We start from the raw sequence: 6,858 nt of genomic DNA, 5'->3' as shown, positions 1-6,858 counted from the left end.
AGGAGATACTAGCAACGAGAGAGAGGGAGTGCATCTTCATACCCTTGAAGATCGCTAAGCGGAAGCGTTACAAGAACGCGATTGGTGGAGTCGTACACACAGCGATTCAAATCGCGGTCGATTCCGATCTAAGCGTCGAACAACGGGGCCTCCGTGTTCAATATAGTACAGCCCGAGGACGTCTCCTCCTTCTTGATCCAGCAAGGGGAGAGGAGAAGTTGAGGGAGAACTCCGACAGCACGATGGCGTGGTGGTGATGGAGCTCGTGGTTCTCCAGCAGAGCTTCACCAAGCGCGACGGAGGAGGAGGAGGTATTGGAGAGGGGGAGGGCTGCACCAGGGGAAGGGTATGACAGCCCTCCCCCCCACTATTTGTAGGGGAAGGGGAGAGGGGGCGGACCCCCGGATCCCATCTACAAGGGGGGGCGGCGGCCAAGGGGGTGGCTTGCCCCCCAAGCTAGGTGGGGCGCCCCCTCTAGGGTTTCCCCCAACCCTAGGCGCATGGGCCCTAGGGGGAAGTTGGGCCCAGCCCACCTAGGGGCTGGTTCCCCTCTATATTCAGCCCATAGGGCCCTCCAGGGTAGGTGGACCCTCCCGGTGGACCCCCGGAACCCCATCGGTGGTCCCGGTACAATACCGGTAACCCTCCGAACACTTCCGGCAACCGAATAAGGACTTCCCATATATAAATCTTCATCTCCGGACCATTCGGAAACTCCTCGTGATGTCCGGGATCTCATCCGGGACTCCGAACAACCTTCGGTAACCACATACTATTTCGCATAACAACTCTAACATCACCGAACCTTAAGTGTGTAGACCCTACGGGTTCGGGAACCATGCAGACATGACCGAGACATCTCTCCGACCAATAACCAACAGCGGGATTTGCATGCCCATGTTGGCTCCCACATGTTCCACGATGAGATCGGATGAACCATGATGTCGAGGATTCAATCAATCCTGTATGCAATTCCCTTTGTCTATCGGCATGTTACTTGCCCGAGATTCGATCGTCGGTATCTGTATACCTCGTTCAATCTCGTTACCGGCAAGTCTCTTTACTCATTCCATAACGCATGATCACGTGGCTAACTCCTTAGTCACATTGAGCTTGTTATGATGATGCATTACCGAGTGGGCCCAGAGATACCTCTCCATCATACGGAATGACAAATCCCAGTCTCGATCCGTGCCAACCCAACAGATACTTTCAGAGATACCCGTAGTGCACCTTTATAGCCACCCAGTTACGTTGTGGCGTTTGGTACACCCAAAGCATTCCTACGGTATCCGGGAGTTGCACAATCTCATGGTCTAAGGAAATTATACTTGGCATTAGAAAAGCTTTAGCAAACGAACTACACGATCTTGTGCTATGCTTAGGATTGGGTCTTATCCATCACATCATTCTCCTAATGATGTGATCCCGTTATCAATTACATCCAATGTCCATGGTCAGGAAACCATGACCATCTATTGATCAACGAGCTAGTCAACTAGAGGCTTACTAGGGACATATTACGATCTATGTATTCATACATGTATTATGGTTTCTGGTTAATACAATTATAGCATGAACAATAGACAATTATCATGAACATGGAAATATAATAATAACCACTTTATTATTGCCTATAGGGCATATTTCCAACAGTCTCCCACTTGCACTAGAGTCAATAATCTAGTTACGTTGTGATGACGAACACCCATGGAGTTCTGGTGTTGATCATGTTTTGCTTGTGGAAGAGGTTTAGTCAACGGATCTGTGACATTTAGATACGTATGCACTTTACAAATATCTATGTCTCCATCCTGAATATATTCACGAATGGAGTTGAAGCGACGCTTGATATGCCTGGTCTTCTTATGAAACCTGGGCTCCTTGGCAAGGACAATAGCACCAGTGTTGTCACAGAAGAGAGTCATCGGGCCCGACACATTGTGAATAACTCCTAGCTCGGTGATGAACTCCTTCATCCAGACTGCTTCCTGTGCTGCCTCCGAGGCTGCTATGTACTCCACTTCACATGTAGATCCCGCCATGACGCTTTGCTTACAACTACACCAGTTGACTGCCCCACCATTCAAAATGTACACGTATCCGGTTTGTGACTTGGCGTCATCCAGATCTGTGTCGAAGCTAGCATCGACGTAACCCTTTACGACGAGCTCTTCGTCACCTCCATAAACGAGAAACATATCCTCAGTCCTTTTCAGGTACTTTAGGATATTCTTGACCGCTGTCCAGTGTTCCATGCCGGGATTACTTTGGTACCTCCCTACCAAACTTACGACAAGGTTCACATCAGGTCTGGTACACAGCATGTCATACATAATAGACCCTATGGCTGAGGCATAGGGGATGACACTCATCTTTTCTCTATCTTCTGCCAAGGTCGGGCATTGAGCCGTGCTCAATTTCACACCTTGCAATACAAGCAAGAACCCCTTCTTGGACTGATCATATTGGACTTCTTCAATATCTTGGCAAGGTATGTGCTTTGTGAAAGACCAATGAGGCATCTCGATCTATCTCTATAGATCTTGATGGCTAATATGTAAGCAGCTTCTCCAAGATCCTTCATTGAAAAACACTTATTCAAGTAGGCCTTTATGCTTTCCAAAAATTCTATATCATTTCCCATCAATAGTATGTCATCCACATATAATATGAGAAATGCTATAGAGCTCCCACTCACTTTCTTGTAAACACAAGCTTCTCCATAAGTCTGCGTAAACCCAAACGCTTTGATCATCTCATCAAAGCGAATGTTCCAACTTTGAGATGCTTGCACCAGCCCATAGATTGAGCGTTGGAGCTTGCATACCTTGTCAGCATTCTTAGGATCGACAAAACCTTCCGGCTGCATCATATACAATTCTTCCTTACGCTGTGTTTGGATGTAGACATTCAAGACCTTGGTATTGCATTGGCCCCAATGCCTAATGTCCCAAGGCATTGGTATTGAGCTGCAATGCCACACTTTGTGTTTGGATGTTCTTGTATTGGGCACTTGGAATTCAAGGGAAGGAGCAATGCCAAATCTTGTTTGGATGCGCATAGTGTAGAATTGGACATTGTGAAATGTATGAACAATATAATAATTGCTTATACAAGTTTGGAAATGAAATCTGATAATCATGCCATATATTTGAGAGATCATGTATTGCCGGCCGTCGGATCTGAACAAGGTTGGGAAGAGGAAGGGTTGGCCATGGGATTGGGGCTGGCTTGGTGAGGGTGATGGGCGGATGGTGGCAGGAGAAGGGCGGATGGGGGTGGGAGAGGGTCATCCAGGAAATGGCCGACCGGCGGCGAGGAATCACCGGCTTGAGGCGGGTAGGATAGATGGGGAGGACGGCGGGAAATGAGGTGCAGGGGAGGAGGAGGGCAGCAGCAGATGGAGGAGGGCGACTGAAGACAGAGGAGAAAAGGGGTGGCGGGAGATAGCCCTTAGCTGCGCTGCCGCAACCCTGCTTCGCGCCGCTCCCTGCTCCTGTGCACGTTCTTCTATTTTTGGGAAGGGTCGAAGGGGTAAGCGCGGGGGGTTGGCCAATATCACGCGAAAACCAAGCGGGGAGGAGAAGAATTCGAGCGCGAGCTCGCTAGGCTCGGCGGGTTCTGTCCAATATTGCGCTTAGATTCCACGACACAATATCGAGACCATCCAAACGCTGGTATTCGGGAGTTTAGAATGCCCAAAGCCAATATAGCCTCTCAATGCGTACATCCAAACATAGCGTTAAGGAAACCATTAAGGAATGTCGTTTTGACGTCCATTTGCCATATCTCATAATCATAGAATGCGGCAATTGCTAACATGATTTGGACGGACTTCAGCTTCGCTACGGGTGAGAAGGTCTCATCGTAGTCAACCCCTTGAACTTGTCGATAACCCTTAGCGACAAGCCGAGCCTTATAGATGGTCACGTTACCATCCGCGTCAGTCTTCTTCTTAAAGATCCATTTATTCTCTATGGCTTGACGATCATCCGGCAAGTCTGTCAAAGTCCATACTTCGTTTTCATACATCGATCCTATCTCGGATTTCATGGCTTCAAGCCATTTGTTGGAATCCAGGCCCGCCATCACTTCTTCATAGTTCGAAGGTTCACCGTTTGTCTAACAACATGATTTCTAGGACAGGGTTGCCATACCACTATGGTGCGGAACGTGTCCTCGTGGACCAATGAAGTTTAGTAGAAACTTGATCTGAAGTTTCATGATCATCATCATTAACTTCCTCTCTAGTCGGTGCAGGCACCACAGAAACATCTTCCTGAGCAGCGCTACTTTCCGGTTCAAGAGGTAGCACTACAAAAAAAGACACATCCGTGACATTTTGGGCCGAACGAAAAAATTTTCTTTCATACATATGACACTTCTATGACGATAATTGTGACAAAACCCGGTATCATCATAGATGTGGTGGGCTCCTACTTCTATGACAAAAAATCATGAAAGAAAATGGGCCTTCCGTCCTGGGCGGGCCGGAGACGCAGCTGCATGACATTCTTTGGGTCGTCCATGACGGAAAAAACCGTGGTAGAAGCGAGGGGGGGATTTCGGGGAGTTCCCGGTTACGGTGGGAGGTCGGGGGCCGAGCGATGCGTGTTTCTCTCGTACACGTACGCGCGTGTGTGCGAGGCATTGGCTCTAACTGAACCCGGCGTTGGGCTCTGACTGAACCCGAGCGATTGCACTGCAGGCTACGCGTTACTGAACCCGAGCGATCAACCGATGGTTGTTAACTGAACGCGATCGAGCGATTCCTTCGCTGCTGCAGCTAACTGCAGCTGATCGATGCTGCCTCTGGGATGAACAGTGAGCATTGCGGGGGGTTTGGATGAACAGTGAGCGGTGGCGTTGCCTCTGGATGAACAGGACCCCGTGGTGTGGTGGAGGGCTGGATGAACAGTAGACGGTGGAGGGGTGCCCGTGGAGGGGTGGTTGAACAGTAGCTGGTAGAGTAGCGCGCGGTGGAGGTTGGGTGAACAGGAGCCCGTGGAGGCTGGAGGAGGTCGACGGTAGCCCGTGGAGGCTGGAGGAGGTCGACGGTGGAGATGAACAGTATCCCGTGGAGTCCCGTTTTGCGGTACGCCACACCCCTCCCGATGAACAAGACCCCCGTTTCGACCGTAGCGCTCCAACACAAGTCCGTTTCGTCCGTTTTGCGGTACGCCACACCCCTCCCGATCAACAGGACCCCCGTTTCGACCATAGGAGGTCCGTTTCCTCCGTTTTGCGGTACGCCAGACCCCTCCCGATCAACAGGACCCCGTTCCGAACGTAGGAGGTCCGTTTCCTCCGTTGTGCGGTACGCCAGGCCTCGTATCCATCGCCTGTTCTGTCCAAGCCCTCCCGATGAACACGAGCACGCATTCCGTTCCGACCCAGCCGGTTGGCTTCCATGCGTTCCGTTGCCTCCCGATGAACACGACGCATTCCGTTGCCTCCCAATGAACACGACGCATTCCGTTGCCTCCCCATGAACACGACGACGACGTTGTTTCTCCGTTCCGACCCAGCCATGTACACGAGCCCTGGCCGTACGTATGCGCGAGTAGGCATTCGAGACCCCGCCCGTATGTACACATACGTGGCCATATTTTCTTTCTTGCACCCTGGCCACTGTACATACGTGTACATGCTACGTGCGCGCCTCTACTACGACACGTACGCGCCTCTACTACGACACGTGCGCCTCTACATGCACCAGTATATATGTACATACACGTTCGCGACCAGAATGACAACGCCACGTACGCTTCGACCAGGTGGGTCCCGACTGTCAGGCACTTCCTTGTGTGCGAAGATGTAGCTGGTGGGTCCCAGCAGTCAGGGGGCGAATCGTTTTTTTGCCCGGACGCACTTCCTTGCGTGCGAAGATGTAGCTGGTGGGTCCCAGCAGTCAGAGGGTGAATCGTTTTTTTGCCCGGACGCACTTCCTTACGTGCGAAGATGTAGCTGGTGGGTCCCAGCAGTCAGGGGGGAAACGTTTTTTCACGAAATACGGTGGCCCGTCCGGTGGGTCCCCACTGTCAGGTGGAGGAATCATTATTTTGCGCGTAATAAGGAGGCACTTCCTTACTGCGGCCGTGGACCCAGCTGTCAGCCTCTCCACGTACAGTCCACGCCGATGGAAGTTGTTCCTTGACCACGTTGACCACGTCGCGCCGAGAGCACCACGGCGGTGGACGATGGCGAGGACTAGGAAGGGGACGATTCGAAGCCGAGGAAGACGCAGCAGTGGATGCCCACGCGAAGAGGAGTACGAGGGTTCACTGCTTCGGCTGTGGTGTGAGGCTGCCGTCGCCGCAGAATAACAGGGGGTGTGGGTGAGTAGAAGGATGGCCTGGCCAGCGGTGGGAGTAGTAGGGGGCGGTGAGGCCTCCGCGGCATCACAGACGGCCACGGGAGGCAGGAGCATGCGGCACGACCGGCGCTGGTTTGGGCGGCTGGAGTAAGAAGACCAGAGGTTGAAGAAGCACTACGGCCGTTGGATGAACATTGTACGGTAACAGGAGCTAGAATCGTTCATATTGACTAAGTTGACAAAGCCCTCCGTCCCTGTCAACTTGGTAGGCCCACAAGTCAGCCTCCCACTATGCTGGGTTCCAGCTGGCAGGGGGAATATTCATTTTTGTGCATAATAAGGAGGCACTTCCTTGCGTGCGAAGATAGCTGGTGGGTCCGACATGTCAGCGGGGGGCACATTATTTTCACGAAATACAGAGGCCCTTCCGGCGGGTCCCAGATGTCAGGTGGAGGAATCATTATTTTGCGTGTAATAAGGAGGCATTTCCTTGTGTGCGGCCGTGGACCCAGCTGTCAGCCTCTCCATGCACAGTCTAC

Source organism: Triticum dicoccoides, chromosome 3A, assembly GCF_002162155.2.
Source record: "Triticum dicoccoides isolate Atlit2015 ecotype Zavitan chromosome 3A, WEW_v2.0, whole genome shotgun sequence".
Taxonomy (NCBI): domain Eukaryota; kingdom Viridiplantae; phylum Streptophyta; class Magnoliopsida; order Poales; family Poaceae; genus Triticum; species Triticum dicoccoides.
Note: the sequence above shows the minus strand (reverse complement) of the source record.